General features: G+C 38.4%; 1 long non-coding RNA gene across 1 annotated transcript in view; it reads right to left on the reverse strand.

Annotated features, from left to right (window-relative positions):
• Positions 1-2,966: 2,966 nt before the first annotated feature.
• LOC143681122 (uncharacterized) overlaps positions 2,967-18,494 on the reverse strand; it is a 60,142-nt gene continuing 44,614 nt past the window's right edge. The window contains exons 2-4 of the long non-coding RNA XR_013174377.1: positions 5,746-5,875; positions 4,675-4,813; positions 2,967-3,264 (exon numbers count right to left, since the gene is read on the reverse strand). This is a non-coding gene — a long non-coding RNA (uncharacterized LOC143681122). The remainder of the gene's footprint in view (positions 3,265-4,674; positions 4,814-5,745; positions 5,876-18,494) is intronic.

An 18,494-nucleotide genomic window follows, 5' to 3' on the forward strand; every position in this document is an offset into this window, starting at 1 on the left:
GTGGCAGAGCAGCTTGCTCAGCAGCCTGGACCTGTCACAGAGCCTCCTCTTGTTCAGGTCCCCACTCAAAATTAGCAGCTTTTCTGGTCACTCAATAAATGGGCTGGAGTAGCACACCCAAATGAGGAATATGTTGTCACCAAAATCCAAAAAGACCAACTAGGCATTGTGCCTCTTTTTTGGTTGTGGGAGGGGCCAGATGCAGCAATTTATCCTTCACCTTAGAAGGGATATCTCGACATGCCCCACACCACTGGGCACTTAGAAATTTTACTGAGGTGGGAGGTCCCTGTATTTTTGTTGAATTTATCTCCCATCCTCTGACACACAAATGCCTTACCAGTAAATCTAGAGTAGTTGCTACTTCTTGCTCACTAGGTCCAATCAACATGATATCATCAATATAATGGACCAATGTGATGTCTTGTGGGAGGCAGAAACGATCAAGGTCTCTGTGAACAAGATTATTACATAGGGCTGGAGAGTTGATATACCCCTGAGGTAGGACAGTGAAAGTATATTGCTGACCTTGCCAGCTGAATGCAAACTGTTTCTGGTGGTCCTTACTAATAGCTATTGAGAGAAAAGCATTTGCCAGATCAATAGCTGCATACCAGGTACCAGGGGATGTATTGATTTGCTCAAGCAATGATACTACATCTGGAACAGCAGCTGCAATTGGAGTTACCACCTGGTTGAGTTTACGACAATCCACTGGCATTCTCCAAGACCCATCTGTTTTCTGCACAGGCCAAATAGGAGAGTTGAATGGGGATGTGGTGGGAATCACCACCCCTGCATCTTTCAAGTCCTTAAGAGTGGCAGTAATCTCTGCAATCCCTCCAGGAATACGGTATTGCTTTTGATTTACTATTTTGCTTGGTAGGGGCAGTTCTAGTGGCTTCCACTTGGCCTTTCCTGTTGCTTTCTGTTGGAACAGATCTCGAAGGATATTAAGGAATGATGAGAAGGAGAGAGAGAAAGGAAGAAAAGAAAGACAGACACAAATGGGTTTAGGGGGTCTGGAGCTTAACTCTACATCAGACATCAGACAACTTTATTTTCAACCAAATCCTAGTTATATACCACAGGATGTCAATAGATATACAGGCATTTTCTGAGGGAGCAAAGTTCTTATCTTACAGTGTTCTTCATCTTTAACATAACCATTTGGGGTAAATATTCTCCAAAATCCACAGGGCAGGCTGCAAAGCCGATGACTCCAATGGATAGCCTGGATGAACTCCACAGGAAAGGCTCACCAGCCAAAGCAGGAATGGAACCTGTCTCCTCTGAGTCCTCCTTAAAAGGCTTCCCATGATTGCATTTAGCATCACTAATTGCAGAAGACACTCCCCTTTGGCTGATTACAAATGGAATCAGCTGTGGATGTAGCTGACATGATCATGACCTAATCCTATGAAATGTCCTCATTGCAACAGACAGGCCAGCGCTTGCCCAATCAGATAAAGAGGTACCACAACTTGGCCAAGTTGACACCTGTTCCTAACCATGACACCAGCTATTAAGCAGAGCCCAGATAAAATGGAAAGCATATTTGATTTAGTTCTTACAATGCATAATACTAATTGGACTGATATTCAATCAAAAGTAGATGAGCGAGATTCGGAGAGAGCAGAGAATGCTGCAGCACCATGAGGCAGAGAGTCCACGAGACAGTGGCCTTTGAGGATGAAGAAGGAAAGCACCTCCTGGGTAGCCTCGTGAAACCAGAAGCCAGGAGAGAAGAAGCTAGCAGATGACGCCATGTTCACCATGTGCCCTTCCAGATGAGAGAGAAACTGATTGTGCTTGCCATGTGCTGTTCCACTTCAGAGAGAAACCCTGAACTTCATTGGCCTTCTTGAACCAAGTAAATTATCCATGAAGGTGAATGAGGGAGGATTGAAGACAGTAATCTTCAAAGTGCAGTATCTGGACCAGCAGCATTTGCCTCACTTGTTAAAAGTGCAAACACTTGGGCCCTACCCAGACCTACCTAATGAGAGGCTCTGGGGATAGGATCCGGTAATCTGTGCTTTAACAAGCCCTCCAGGTGATTTTGATGCACACCAAAGATTGATGACCACCGGTCTTTATCCATTATCATCTTTGATAACCAAAAGAACTTTGTTTGTTTCTCTCGTGTCTGTGGGAAACCTCCCTAGCTGGCAGATTTAGTATCCAAATCAGCCTCTCTCTGTGACTGTATCTAGGAAAATGTAGGAATCCATACTAGGTAATATAAAAAGAATTATTTTAATGAGATATTTTCACAGGATATACGATTTAAAAATACCCTGTCAATGTATTTTAGCATCTTTAGGAACATAAAAAAAGGTTTTATGACTGACTTTTGTTTTTACTTTGCCCTAGAATTATGAAGAATTGGATACTATGGTGTGCTTAGGTGGCTCTTGGGCACTAAATTCATTTTTATAATTGCTCACATTGACATTTTGATGTTGATCAGCTGTATTGCCTAGAAATTGCTGATTTTTGGTTCTCAGCAGTAGAACATTAGAAGTTTTTTCCTGCTAAATTCAATATGATACCCTGAACTGAATCCTGGAACAGAAAAATGACATTCATGGAAAAACTTATCAGTGTGTAGTTCATACTATTGTACCAATGTAGGTTTTTTAATTTTGACAAATGTACTATGGCAAATGTGAGATGTTAGCCTTAGAGAAAACTGGGTGAGGGGTATAATGTAGCTCTGTATTATTTTGCAATTTTTCTTTAAATATGAAATCATTCTAAAATAAGAAGTTTATTTAAAGAATGATTCTTCTTGGAGTGCATCAAGAGCTGGCCCTTCATCTACCAAGGGCCTTGAAGTATTGTCCGCAAAAAGAAATAAGGAACTGCTCTACAGGCTGTTCATTTGTAGTTAGACCAAAAAAAAAAAAAAAAGTAGATGAGCTATTGAACTCAGAAGAAAGAAGAATTGTAATTGAAGAGGCTCTTGATCATGATAACAGTTTCAGTGTGCTAATGTTGCCAGAATGTAGTACACCAGAAATGGACTGACTTTTATAAAGGGATTTATTCTTACACATTTACAGTTCTGAGGCCTTTAACATGTTCAAACAAAGGCATCCAGAGAAACTTATCCTGACTCCTAAGAAAGGCTGATATCTGCCAAATCAAAACACATGTAGCTAGCATCTGGTCCTTGTTCCTGGTTCTGTTTTCAGTGGCTTCCTCTCTAAGCATCTGTGGATCCTCACTTAGCTACTCCAAGGCAAAATTGGTTTTCATCTGTAATATACAAAGGAGAAACAGTATAGGTTAATCATTCCCATTGCCAGAGGGAGAAATCTAAAGACAAAGTGGGTTCACAGAATGCAAACAGCTCTGAAAACCTGCAAGACAAATTGCACTTGATTTAAATGACTATATTATAGATATGTTATCTATCGGGCCTCATTATCAACCTTGATAGAACAGCAGTCCCACCCTTTCCAAGGGCATATGCAGGAGTCCTGCTCTCTCCAAATGCTGGAGCGAGAGTTGCAATCTTGCAGAACATTGAGGAGACCACCTTATTCTCAGCTCTATCTTCTCCAAACATCAGTGCAGCACTTGGATTATCTTCCTTCTTAGGGCACATTCTTAACCCCATAAGAGCAATGGATGGCACGCAGGCTCTCCCTTTTACCCAAGGAATGGGTACCAAAAGTCTTCCTGAACATTGAGGCAGAAGGTTTGCCCTCTGCCTTAAGAGCAAACTCACCCTTTCATGTAAATGGGTAGGTCTACTCTCCTAATCCAAGATTTCCTGGCTCTATACCTTAGCTTCATGATTCTGCCTTTGAAGCAATTTTTCCTTCATTCTGTCCTTTTAGACTAGTCTAGCAGTGGTTCTGTTTAATACATATCTCACAAAAAATATTTTTGATTTAGCATGTAGCATACAGGAATCAAAGCCATCAAGCTATAAGACTTTTCCCAAATCCTTTCTGGATAACTCCATCTCCAAGCCAGGCTTTTTATGAAATGGCTCATTTGTTTAATGTTTGCTTAAATTCACAATGGGCTCTATTCTATGGGGTCTTGCTCTCTGGAAGCCCAGAATTTTAAATACCATCAATTCCTGGTTTCTTTGTACCCAAGGGTGCAGTTCTCAACTTATCCTTTTCCTGTGATGTTTTCTTATAAGTTCCAAGGAGAAACAAGGCTACATTTTCCATATTTTGTTTGAAAATTTCCTCAGCTAAGTATCCCAGGCTATGGCCTTCAAATGCTGCCTACCCTCCACCACCAGTGCTCAAATTTGCCAACTTCTCTGCCACTTTAAAACAAGGGTCACCTTTCTTCCAGTTTGCATGACACAGTTATCATTTCTGGCTAAGGCCTCATCAGAAGTACCTTTAGAGTCTGTATTTCTAACAGTCTCTTCAAAATAATACAGGCCTTCTCTACCAATCATATCACAAATCTTCCTGAACCTTCCCTTTATCCATGTAAAAAGCCATTCCAACATTTTTAGTATTTGCAAACCACAGCATCCCACTTCTCTGGTACCAAAATCTGTTCCCATTTGCTAATGCTGCTGGAATGCAATATACCAGAAATGGATTGGCTTTTATAAAGGGGATTTATTAATTTGCAAGTTTATAACTCTACGGCCTTTAAAATGTCAAAACTAAGACATCCGGAAAAACATACCTTAAATCTTAAGAAAGACCAATGTCTATCACATGGGAAGGCAGGTGGCTGGCATCTGTTGGTCCTTATTCCTGCTTCTGGTGCTTCCTGTCTTTGGTGCAGCAGCGTCCTCTCTAAGTATCTGTGGATCCTCACCTAGCTACTAAGGGAAAAACTTTGGGTTACTTCTCTTAGCTTAACATCTCCTGGGGTTGGAAGTTTCTTTCCTACAGACTTCTCTGTTCAAATGGCTCTCTCAGCTCCTTCTCCATCTCCAGATGTCTGATCTCTGTATTAGCTATCAAACATCTGTGCTGGCACTCCATGTATCTTCACATGTTTGTGTCTGCATCAGTTCTGAATGCTTCCCCTTTCTTGGAGTTTTCTTAAAGTTTCCAGTAAGCAAATTAAGACCCAATGTGAATGGGTGAAGTCATATCTCAATCTAATCGAAAGTTACCACCTGCAATTGGATGTGTCACCTCTTCAAGGATACAACCTAACCAGGAGGTCCCACCCTACAATATTGGATCAGGATTAAATGAACACGCCTGCCCTCACAAGATTGAATGAGGATTAAAAGCACATGTTTTTTCTGGAGTACAAACAGTTTAAGCAGCACAATAATTCTTTAAGCAATAATGATCTAGGAAATGCAGTACACATCCCTGGAAAACCTATCCATTCCACAAGTTGACCCCCATTAGAGTACAAATGAACAAGCCACTAGGACAAAATTGGATCATTATAAAGCTTGCGTTATAATGGACCTCTGTAAACTGGTGCTTAAACAAAATAACTTGAGTAAAGTACAAGAAGTCATCCAAGATCAAAAGGAAATCCCCTCAGGATTTCTAGGAGGGTATTCAGGGCTTAATGCATGTTTACTAATAAACCCTAAAGACTAAATAAATAAACATGATATAAATCAGTCCTTTATTTGCCAGAGTTTTTTGCAAATTTCAAGATTTCTGGGAAATTACAAAAGCTGGAAGAAAACTAGGTAAACCAATATTTGATCTTATGGAAATTACCTTTAAAGATTTTTATAATCAGGATTCTACATGTAAAAAAAAGAAGCAATATACTTACCTAGCTAACCTCAATGTTAATCTCTTAGGAAAAGTCCTGAGTAAGACTTTGAAGCAGCCAAAGAAGTCTGTGAAATGCAAGACTCCAGTGGACCCAGGGAAAGCCGTGGTCTCTGGCAGCAATGTGTCTACTGAAATAAGGAATGATGCAGATTGACATGAAAGGAAACAAAATGTGTATCAGCAACCTAATGCCCATAGCTGACAAGAGATGAAGATAATGACCTGGAACGATGAGTCCCTGGGGTACTTTCCACCAGTAAAGAAATAATCTATCCTGATCACCCATTGGAACATGAGATCTCACTCCAAGTGGGTACAAAACTAGTTACTTTCCCAGTGGATATGGGAGCAACTTATTCAATTTTAAATCCTGAACTTAATTGTACTTCAAAGGAATCCATCACTGTTTGGGGCATGTCTGGAGTTGCTAATAACAGATTGTGCCCAAAGTTGCTGCAAAGCCAAATTAGAGATCAATTGGCTTACAAATTTCTATACAAGCAAATATCTCTTTCTAACCTGATGAAATGAACTTACAGGGTCTAGCAATCCATACCTGTGCTTTGCAAGCAGCAATTTTAAGCCTGCCCAGAAAGAATCAGTGTACCCAAAACATCAAGCAACAAATTCATATTAAGGTATGGGCTAAAGAGGTTCCCTGGGGTGAGCCAAAGATGTTCAGGAAGTCATGTAAGATTGTGGCTGGACATCATTCCACCACATTTAAAACAATATCCACTTATATGAGAAGCCAGAGAGCACATTATTTAATTGCCATTAATTAACATAATTCTAGAATGGATTCTAATGAGACCCTCTCAATCAGACTTTGACACCATTATTTTGTCAGTGCTAAAACCAAATATTCTAGTTTGCTAACTTCTGGAATGCAATATGCCAGAAACTGAACACCTTTTTGTTTCCCACATAGGCAGACACCAGGATTGAATGGAGCCACAGTGACCTGCCCCAGAACAGCTCTTAAATGGCTTTTATTAAGTTGCAAGTCTACAATTCTAAGACTATGAAAATGTCCCAATTGAAGCAAGTCTATAAAATTTCCAAATAAAGGCACCAACAAGAAGTTACCTGTACTTAAGAAAGGCTGAATTAGGGTTTCTCTCTCAACTGGAAAGGCACATGGCTAACACTGTGATGTCTGCTAGCTTTCTCTTCAGGCTTCCTGGTTCAGGAAGCTGCCCTGAAGACATATCCCTTCTTCATCTCCAAAGATCTCTGGCACCATGGGCTCTCAGCCCCATGGCTCTGCCACGGCTTTGCTCAGCTCTGCTGTGGCTTTCTTGTGTCTTTTGAAAAGGACTCTCTCCAAAACATTTCTTCTTTTAAAAGATTCCAGTAAACTACTCAAGCTCCACCTGGAATGGGTGGAGTCACATATCCTTATATTCAAAAGCTAATACCCAGAATTGGGTGAGTCACATCTCCATGGAGATAATCTAATCAAATTTCAAACCTATGGTGCTGAATAAGGATTAGAAGAAACAATTGTTCCCACAAGATTGATTAAGATTAAAACATGGCTTTTTTAGGATACATAAATCCTTTCAAACTAGCCCACCATAGATTCAAGATTACAGACTTGACCAAGATTTGATGGCTATAAATCAAATAATAGAAGATATACATCCAACTAGGGTTTACTCTATATGCTCTTTTCATCAATATTTCTGAGGCATATACTTGGTTTTTGGTTTTAGATGTCTTCTATTGCATCCCATTAGATAAAGATTCTCAAAACCTTTTTCCCTTCGAGTGTGAGGAATCTGACACAGAAATAAAACAGAAATATTACTGGGCTATATTTCCTCAAGGTTTGAAAAATATCCTTATTCTATTTGGACAAGCCTTGTCCAGAGGTCTCCAGGTAGTAATCTCCATAAGAAACATTTTCTTCAATATGTAGATGATATTCTTACAGCTAGAAGAATCCTCAGACACTAACACCATAGCAGTGCTGACAAGCTAGGCATGAAAGCATATAAATTATCTGAGGAAAGGGCTGAGATTGCACAGACCCATTACAAATACCTAAGATTTGAGCTCTCTCTGTCTACAAGGACAACAAGCTCTGCTGCTTAGTAGAAAAGAGGCTCTTTGATGAGTAGCCATGACAAAGACCAAAAAAGAACTCAGAGGGTTCTTGGGTGTGGCCAGCTACTATTGACTGTAGATAACCAATTTTGGCTTAATAGCCAAACCCATATATCTGGCCCTGAATGGATAGGAAAAAGACACTTTGGAATGGACACCAGCATATACAATTGGCTTTCAAAGTTTAAAGGATAAATTGATGTCAGCTCCAGACTTGGGGCTCCCTGACCCTATGAGAGAATTTAACCTCTGTCCATAAAAAGCAAAGCATTGCCTTAGGAGAGCTAGTGCAGCCTTTTGGAGGAAATATGTGGCCAGTGGCTTATTTGTCAAGATAGCTTGATAGGGTGATCCAAAGATTGCCTACTTTTTAATACACAGTGGCATTCAATTGTGAGCTCCTTCAAGAAGCTGAAACATTTACTTTAGGCTTCCCAACCCATATTCTAAGCCCCTACTATGTCCTTATCATATTAGAACAAAAAGGGGACGATGGCACCCTATGGAAAGACTGAGTCATTATTGAACAGTGCTGTTGAACAATTCAAATTTTATCCTAAAGACTATAAATATGCTCAATGCTGCCACCTTTCACCCAGAAAAATAAAAACTGCAGGAGTGGACTTGCCCAAAATATGATTGTGTAAGTTGTTGGATGAAGTCTATTCAGACAAGGTGATGTCTCTTCTGCCTGGAACTTCAGTGCAAAGGGAAGAAGATTTAGTTGCCATTCAGAAAACCCTAAAGCTGGGTGCAGATCAGTTACCCTATACCCAGATTCGAGATATGCTTTTGTCATTTTGCATGCTCATATAGTGATTTATAAAGAACATGGTCTGTTAACCACAGCAAACAAGGAATTAAGCATGTAGAATCTAATTTTCAAAATGTTAGATGCAATAGTGTATTAAAATTAGCCATTGTCCATTCTTAGCTTCATCATGGCATTTCTCTGAACTCTTAGCTTTTCCTGGGCCCTCTTCCCTCTTATGAAAGACCCCAGTAAGGGGATTACAACCTACTTTAATGGGGTGGTTCTCATTGCAATTAAAATAAACTAATCAATGTTCCCACCTACAATGGGTCTGTACCTACAGGACTGGAATAAAAGAACATGACCTTTACTCAGATAAATGGCAGCTTCAAACAACCACAATGGAATAACAATCTATTAGTAAAAAAGAGGGACACATAGAAGAGAAAAGGAAATAGGAAACAGTTCAAACAAAAGCAAATATTAAGGTACCAGCTACCAACAAAAATGGATTGGAATTTAAATTAAATGTAAATAAACAGAACATCAAAAATAAAATACTAAGATTGAGAGATTTTGTTAGAAAACAAAATTGTTTTCCACATACATAGCTTCAAATAAAATTAAAGAAAAGATGTCACTATAAGGACAGAAAAAGATATACCATGAGAAACTAAAGAATAGAAAACTGGTAATAATTTTCCTATCAGAATCTGTAAACATTACATAATAAGGTAAGCAACATTTCTTCAGATAAAGAGAAATATTTTGTAATGACAAAGGTGCCCTTCAACTTCAGAAATACAGCAAAACTGATTCTCTGTGCACATGGTAATATTGTTTCCTGTTTTATATGACTTGGCTTGTCAGACTTAAAAGAATGGTACATATGACCACAGTTAGCCTTCCTAGTGGCCTGGGTTAGTATTAATTCTGGAGTAGCATTCCCTTGTTCTTCCTAATTGTGAAGCTTCACATAAATATGCTTTCATTTGCAGTGTAAGACTGTACAGATTATAACAGTGCATATCTATCTTCAAACCTTGAAAGGCAAAACCTATTTATTTATAAGCACTTTCATTAGATTACTATATGAAGTATAAAAATTCCTCTGACTTACAATAGTAAGTATAGATTTTATAGATATAGGACTGCATATTTTCGTGTAAGTTAATAGATGTTTCTCTAGAATAAAGTATTTCATTGTGTAAAGCTCTATAATTTGTATTAAAAGGAAGCAGGGAACATCTATTTTTAAACATAAAACTGACTTCATTCTTTTTTTTAGAAGTGACTTTATTCTTTTTTGATGACATCAGAAAAGTGCTAAATATTGATTCCTAGTGTTTGTTGTGCTTCATTTGTAACAAATGTTAAAGATCTCAAGTTACCATGCATAGAATATAGAATGTCATGTTGATAGATTACATAAGTGGTATAATAGTTTTATCTGCCTACCTTTCACCACATTATATACAGTATTATGTTAACAGAACATATGTTTCTTTCTAGTTTAATATTTTATTTCTACTGTAACAGTTCAATATTTTATTTCTACTGTGACAGACATTGTGTGTGCTACAAAGTTGAATGCTGTTGGAAATAGTCAAAATAAATTAATCAAGTCAAATTCACTTATAAGCATTTGCATCATAAACATAATTATGATGCTTCTTTCATGTTTCTCTCCAAGGGTTGTCAGTCACTTGAAGAAATTGTTAATAACCAAGCTCTTGATTCTTTCCACTTTTGGTACAATCTTCTGTACCAATGCTTTGTATTATACCAGAACTCTTCTGCAGCTTGAGCATACCATCTTTTATAGGAGATGCCACAATAAAGTGTTTAGGCTATAAAATTTTAGGACACAGTTTTTCATTACAGCACAATATGAGTGTGTACATGGAAACACATAGCTTTGTATGTTTGTTCCTTATTTCCAAAGTACTTCTGACTCTTAAAATTATTGTAGTCTGGTAGTGTCTCAAATGTTGATAACCTTTTTAAATTACAACTTTTCCAGAATTTGTTTTCTGTATTTTAATGTTTCTCAAGTAGATGGTTTCTAGTTGAGCTGTAATTTGAATGCATTGTTCTCAGGGCTGTTTGGACTAAAAGCTGAAGTTTCACTATTTTAAAACTAACTGCCTAACAGTGCACTGCAGAATTTCTCAAATGGTAATGCAGTGATACATACAAACAAATTGTATACAACTTAATTATAGTAACATACTTAATGTATATACTAAGTACTTAAGAAAAAATTGAAGCTGAGCATCTATACTGGAATTCTTGCCATCTATTTTTATTTTAGGATAGAATTTGGTAGTCTGATTTTGGAATTTAACCTTTGGCATGAACCCCAAAGATAGTTTTATGCTCAGACCTTAATGTAGTGTTTCTCCAGCATATTTAGGGCCAATAAATTGAAAATTCATAATGCTGTTTTGGGCTCATTTGTAGGAGCCAAAGGGTTAAAACAAGACCTACAGAACTTGTTGGGAGCAGCTGGCATCCCTGGGTGGGCAAGAAACTGAGGAGATTGTTACTTACTTTGTTTGGAACAGTCTGGGAGGAACAGAATGTCCATTTACCCCCAAATGGTTATGTTAAGTATGAAGAAAATTAAGTACTTTGTTTCCTCAGGAAAAGCAGGCATGCCTTTTGTTACCCTGCAGTATATAAGCAGGATATGGTTCAGAATAAAGTTGTCTGTTGTTTGCTAAAGTTAAGCTTCAGACCCCCTGATCCCATCTGTCTGTCTCTTTCTCTCTTTCAGTCTCTCTCCCTCTCTCTTTCTCATCATTCCTTAATATCCTTTGAGCTCCATTTCATAGGAAGCAACATCTAGTGCCCAACATGGGGCTTGAAGAAGAAGACTTCATAACAATATTAAGGAACCAAGGAAAAGTCTCCATTAGAGGGACATGTGTCCAGCTGATAGAAGAGGACTCGAGTCATATTGGTAAGTAAGCATTTTCCTTGGAGCATCAGGGTACACAACAGGTAATCACAATAAGCAGTGGAGGAGTATGTATTTATGTATGTTTGTGTGTTGAAAACATTGTTAGGGTGCCGTTACAAAAATAAGGTTCTGATAAATTTTAAGAGTTATTTGTATTTTAAAGAAAAAGACTTTGTGTATGAAACAGAGAAGAGCTTAAAGCAGACTCCCCATAGTGAGATGGGAGACATTGAGGGAAAAGGAATGAAGAAAGTTCTGAGCTGAAAACATTTTTCCATAACAATTCAGTGAGGCCACATGGGGCAATAACAGAAGGGAGTTTAGGAAAAATAAAGAAACTAGGTTCTGGTTAGGAAAAAAATAGTGAAGGGAAATGGTTAATAGCATAAGGATGACACAGCCAGGAAATATAGCCAGAGACAAGGTAACTCTAGTTGGGAAAAAGAGTCTCAAAAAGCTTCTTCAAAGAAGGAGCTATTTCTTAAAAAAAAATAGGATAGAAAAATTGAGAGAATATTTGGAGTAATTAAAGGAGAGAAAGGACAAACAAAATGAGAAAAATATAAGACAAAGCCTAAACTAATATAATAATTGCAAAGAGTTTGTAAAAATGGAAATCATAGTCAAAATCAAGAAAAAATGAGTCTAAAATGACAATATTTTCTTGGGCTCTTAGCCTGTTCTAATGAAAAGATATAAAAATTTTTTCTAGATAATCAGTGTAAAAAGCAAAGAGTCTGTGTTTTATCAAAATAACTTATGTTAACTTTTATCATGTCATTATCTGTATAAAACAATACTTATTTTCTCCTGGGTATCATCATACTGGCAAAAAACTGCTTCTTTTCTTGTCCCAAACCAGGTGGCTTAATCTATTAATCTAAGGAATATTGCTGTAGATGAATCTATTATTGGCCAAATAATATTCAAATCATATAAATACCTAAATTCCTTTAAGCCAAAATATCTTAATGCTTTGTCCAGTGTTTATATAAACTACATATGTATAAACTAAATTTATCCCCAAATGACCATGGCTTATGTTGGGAGCAGATCAGATTTGAGGGCTGAATGCAAGGAAAAAATCTACTTGTGGAGTCTGTTCTGTTCACCTGATGTTGCCATTACACGCAGCTGATGTTACTATCACATGACCTTGGTAAGAAACAGTTAAAACATGCAGTCTAGCCAGGAGGACTGGCTATCCTCCCAGAGGGAGGTGTATGTTAATAAAGATATCTAGGTCCCAGGAAGCTCCTCTTGGTCCCTAGCCAGTTCCCAGAGGACCTAACTGGGCCTGGTCATGTAAGTAAATTGGAATTTGGCCACTATTGTGGGAAAATATCACAAAAACTGCATGCAATAAATTTAAAATCACCAAAAATGCACAGTCAATTATAAAAAATCCACATTCCTGCATTCCTTTTCAATCATTTTTAAAAATTCACTTTAAAAAATCTGGTTATTTACTATGGGTACCAGTCACTATTGACACTCGGCTTTCATTTTTGCTACTTGTCACTTTAGGGATTCCTAATTACATGTTACAGAACTTGTTTGATATTTTACAAGGAGATACTGATTTATTAAGGAAAAAGCAGTTAACAGCTGTGGCTGAACAAGAATTGCAATTAAATGAACACTGCATTCAAGAAGAACAGTTTGTTCAAATAGATCTAGAAAAGCCTGTTGATTATATTATTTTCTTTACCTTACAATCTCCCACAGACCTATTTTGGCAAGATGGTGTTTTAGAATAGATCTTTTTACCAAACAATTGACAAAAATGCTTAAATACATATCTGCAAGGACACTAAAGTCTATGCTCCTGAAACAAAAAGGGGAGAGGACAATCAGGAAGATGATGTTGTGAAAATAAGTACACCTAAAGATCAATTAGCAAAAGCACTGTTAACTTTAAATTTTTTAAACATTTATGATAATTCATCACAGACTCCTGCAGAACAACATTTTAGTAATTTGGGAAAGAAAAATGATACAACCCAAACAGAACTGCAGCTGTAGCTGCAGCTGATCTATTGGAAAGATGTTAAAGATGAGTTATGGAAACCAGGCATGATAAAGGTGTGGAGAAGGGGATTTTCTCTTGTCATTGCAGATGATGGAAACTTGGTTTGGATTCCCTCAAAGAGAATAAAACCCAGACATGTCAACCCAGATGAAAATAACTAAATGGGTAATGTATATTATAGGACATATAGCTCTAATTGCTGAAAGACAGGGACAAAATTATACTTATTGGGCTTATATTTCTAACCCACTTTTGCTGCAGGCCCTAATACAGGCAGATACAACTTTACCAAAATATCTGAATACAAGTTTAGGATTCCCAGGTCCAGTAGATTCAAAACTTCCAAAACTACTTAAAGAAGAAGAAAAATGGTATCAAATTTAACTCTTCCATTTTTAGAAAGACCCATATGTATAACTCTATGGAATCAAATGGTACTTGCCTGTTAGATGGGAAGGAAAGTTGGAATGGATGGCAGTTACATCATATGGACTGAGCAGTTATCATAATTAATGATTCCTATGGAATTGTAAGAGATGTGGCCCCTGTGGGGTTGGTGATAACTGAGACTATATGGACAGGCAAGCTAAATCAGAGAGTAATACATAGAGGATGATTTGTGCCAAATTTTGGGGATGATAAATACATTATTCAGAGAAATTTATGGAAAATTTTCCTAGGACTGGGACCAATTTTTATAGCAAATCCTAGTAACTATAACTTCTTTTTAAATAGCAGCCATAAACACTGTATGCATATAGGAAATCAAATTTTTAATTGTGAGAATTATTTTCTATTCGCTTGTCTCCAAGCATTTATGTTGCAGGAAAATGAGACGATTATAGCAGCATGAAAAAGAAGAGGCACTTGGCTGCTGGTGCAGATGTCAAGATCCTGGAAATCCTCTCCAGAAACCCAAGTCCTGATCCATTTGGCAAAAGAATATCTGAAAAGGACTAAGAGACTAATTGGACTCATTATTAGAGCTGTCATTAGAATCATTGGAATTATCACTGTGGCTGTGATTACTGGAACTGCATTGTTAAGTTTGGGGCTGTTTATACTCTTTCTCTTCCTCCTTGGCTGTGTTAAACAACAAATAATCAAAGTCAGAGAGCTTGACCGGTAGCCAATGACAGGTAAGACCCTTCCTTCAGAGCTTAAGGGCAACCTAAGACAGGCACAGTCACCTTGGCTAATAAAATAAAAAGGGGGAAATGTAGGAGCCAAAGGGTTAAAACAAGACCTGCAGAATTTGTTGGGAGCAGCTGGTGTCCCTGGGTGGGCAAGAAACTGAGGAGATTGTTACTTGCTTTGTTTGGAACAGTCTGGGAGGAACAGAATAGAATGTTTGTTTACCCCCAAATGATTATGTTAAGTATGAAGAAAGTTAAGTACTTTGTTTCCTCAGGAAAAGCAGGCATGCTTTTCGTTATCCTGCAGTATATAAGCAGGATCTGGTTCAAAATAAATTTGTCTGTTGTTTGCTAAAGTTAAGCTTCAGACCCCCTGATCCTGTCTGTCTCTTTCTTTCTATCTCTCTCTCTCTCTCTTTCTCATCATTCCTTAATATCCTTTGAGCTCCGTCTCATAGGAAGCAACACTCATTAAAATGCTTGCATACTGAATTATATAATATGAACTCAGAACACATTATCTATGGGAAAATATGGCCCTTAAAAAGTATAAGAGCAAAACTATAGGCATATTTTCATAAATAGCACAAGTAATTGAAGTAAGCATGACCAACTGTTTCAGATTTTTCTAGTATCATAGCATTTCAAACTTTTCAAACCTTTTCTCTGCATCAAAACAGGTGATAGGCAACAAAAGCCTAACAAAAACATTAGGGGGGAAAATCCTAAAATTGAGAGAATTCAATCTATTAACTTTAGTAATTTTTTTCTCTGAACTGAGTGTATGGCATCAGTATTCAATTTTGTCAGGGAACATTTGGATTTAGCTTAAGAAACACTGATGTCCTGTGGGAACAGCTTGAATTAGCTATATAATTTAGTGTTCTACATTAAGTAAGCATCTAAACATGAACCTCACTACCAAGTGAGGTCAAGAACCTGAAAAGTGCTGCACACATTTAGTAAGTATATTTTCCTTATGTGAAAGATGCACTATAGCAGTGTGTATTAGTAAGAGTTCCCTATAGAAACAGAATCAACAGGTAACACTCACAAATATAAAATTTATAAAAGTGTCTCATGCAACCATGGGAACACAGAGTCCAAAATCTGCAGGGCAGGCTGTGAAGCTGATGATTCCAATGGAGGGTCTGGATGAACTCCACAGAGGCGGCTTGCCAGCAAAACAGGAAGAGAGCCTGTCTCCTGAATCCTCCTTAAAAGGCTTCCAGTGACTCGATTGAGCAATACTCATTGCAGAAGACACTCCCCTAGGCTGACAACAAATGGAATCAGCTGTGGATGCAGTTGATGTGATTATGACCTAATTCTATGAAATGTCCTCACTGCGACAGACAGGCCAGCACTTGCCCAACCAGACAAATGGGTACCACAACCTGGTCAAGTTGACACATGAAGCTGACCATGACAGTCCACCCATTGTCAACTTGGCAGCCATATATATCACCTTAAACCATACCTAATTTCTAAATAAAAGACATTAAAACACATATTTTTTTCTTTCACCTAACATGATTCATCAGTATCATGAATACTGATGCCATGCTGTGTGGAATACTCAAATGTCCTGCATATAACTGGAAACAGAAAATCTCTCCAGATTAGGGTGCAAGTCCTTGGGTAATATTCATTCTTAAATTTGATATCTTACAATTTAAATAGTAATAAAGGAACAATACAGCATCACTGTCCTCATTTCTGTAACTCATCACGTCGTCGTAGTTCATATTTATCACTACCTTCTTCCACTACCCAATCCATGTTCTCTTTATCTTCAGCAAGCAATTAGCTGGCCATGCTTCTTTGCCTGGTGGGGTGACCCAAACCTTCATTCCTGAAGTTTCAGACCCATTGGTAGTCCTGACTGGATTGGGTTGTTGCAGTTTTCCATTGATTGTAGCCACAGGGCATGGTAGTAATAAAAGATTCCCTAGGGGATCTCCTATATACCAAGAAAACTCTTCTTTACCTCCATTATGTAGTGGCAGTCCTATTTCCCCATGATAGTCAGGGTCAATCACCTCAACCAATAATGTAATCCCCTTCTTGGTTTGTTGGTCCAGGGGCATGAGTAGCCCACAGTGACCAGGTGGCAATCTTAGATTCCAGTTCAATGGAATCATTGTTTCTCCTGGTGGAAGCACTCCCCCTTTTGGAACTAAAACCTGTAGACCAACAGAGCTCAGGGTTGCAGGGACAGGAAGCAAAAATTTCCCTAGTGGATTCCTAGAGGTAATAGTGAATGGCACCACCCCCATTCTCGCCCCTTGGTTCCTAGACCCATGGATCCTGGCTATGGGAGGAATATCACCAAACAGCAGAGGTGATTCAGAGCATATACAGCTTCCTGGAAAACATTACCCCAGCCCTTCAAGGTATTGCCATCTAGTTGGCACCATAATTGAGTTTTCAAAAGGCCATTCCACCATTCTATCAATCCAACTGCTTCTGAATGATGGGGAACATGGTAAGACTAGAGAATTATATGAGCATGTGTCCATTCCTACACTTCATTTGCTGTGAAGTGTGTTCCTTGATCTGAAGTAATGCTGTGTGGAATACCGTGACAATGGATAAGGCATTCTGTAAGCCCATGGATGGTAGTTTTGGCAGATGCATTGCATGCAGGGAAAGCAAACCCATATCCAGAATATGTGTTTATTCCATTTAGAACAAATCTCTGCCCCTTCCATGAAGGGAGTGGTCCATTGTAATCAACCTGCTATCATGCAGTTGGCTGGTCACCTGGGGGAATGGTGCCATATTGGGGGCTAAGTGTGAGTCTCTGCTGCTGACAGATTGAGCACTCAGCAGTGGTTGTAGCCAAGTCAGCCTTGGCGAGTGGAAGTCCATGTTGCTGAGCTGATGCATAACCTCCATCCCTATCACCATGACCATGTTGCTCATGAGCCCATTCGGCAATGACAGGATTTGCTGGGGAAAGAGGCTGACTGGTATCTACAGCATGGGCCATCTTATCCACTTGATTATTAAAACACTCCTTTGCTGTAGTCACCCTCTGGTGTGTATTCACATGGGATACAAATATGTTCATGTTTTTAGCCCACTCAGAAAGGTCTATCCACACACTTGTTCTCCAGACCTCTTTGTCACCAATTTTCCAATTATGGTCTTTCCAAGTCCCTGATCATCCAGCTAAACCATTAACAACAGTCCATGAGTCAATATACAAATGCACCTCTGGCCAGTTCTCCTTCCAAGCAAATTGAACAACCAGGTGCACTGTGTTGCTTCCTATTGAAATGGAGCTCGAAGGATATTAAGGAATGATGAGAAAAAAAGAAAGGAAGAAAGAAAGAAAGACACAGACGGGCTCAGGGGGTCTGAAGCTTGAATTTACTTCAGACAGACTTCAGACAATTTTATTCTTAACCAGATCCTAGTTATATACCACAGGATGTCAATAGATATGCAGGCATTTCCTGAGGGAGCAAGATTCTTATCTCACAGTGTTCTTCATACTTAACATAATTGTTTGGGGTAAACATTCTCTTCCTCCCAAACTGCTCTACATAACAATCTCCACAGTTTACCACGGCCATCCTGAGGCCAGCAGCTTGCAACAAATTCTGTAGGTCTTGCTTTAAACTCTTGGCTTCTACATTTCCCCCTTTTTATTTTATTAGCCAAGGAAAACAAGAATCACCTTTTTAGGTTGACTATAAGCAGAGGTGACCGCACCTGTCTTAGGTTGCCCTTAGGCTCT

The sequence above is a fragment of the Tamandua tetradactyla genome, chromosome 4, assembly GCF_023851605.1.
Source record: "Tamandua tetradactyla isolate mTamTet1 chromosome 4, mTamTet1.pri, whole genome shotgun sequence".
NCBI lineage: Eukaryota > Metazoa > Chordata > Mammalia > Pilosa > Myrmecophagidae > Tamandua > Tamandua tetradactyla.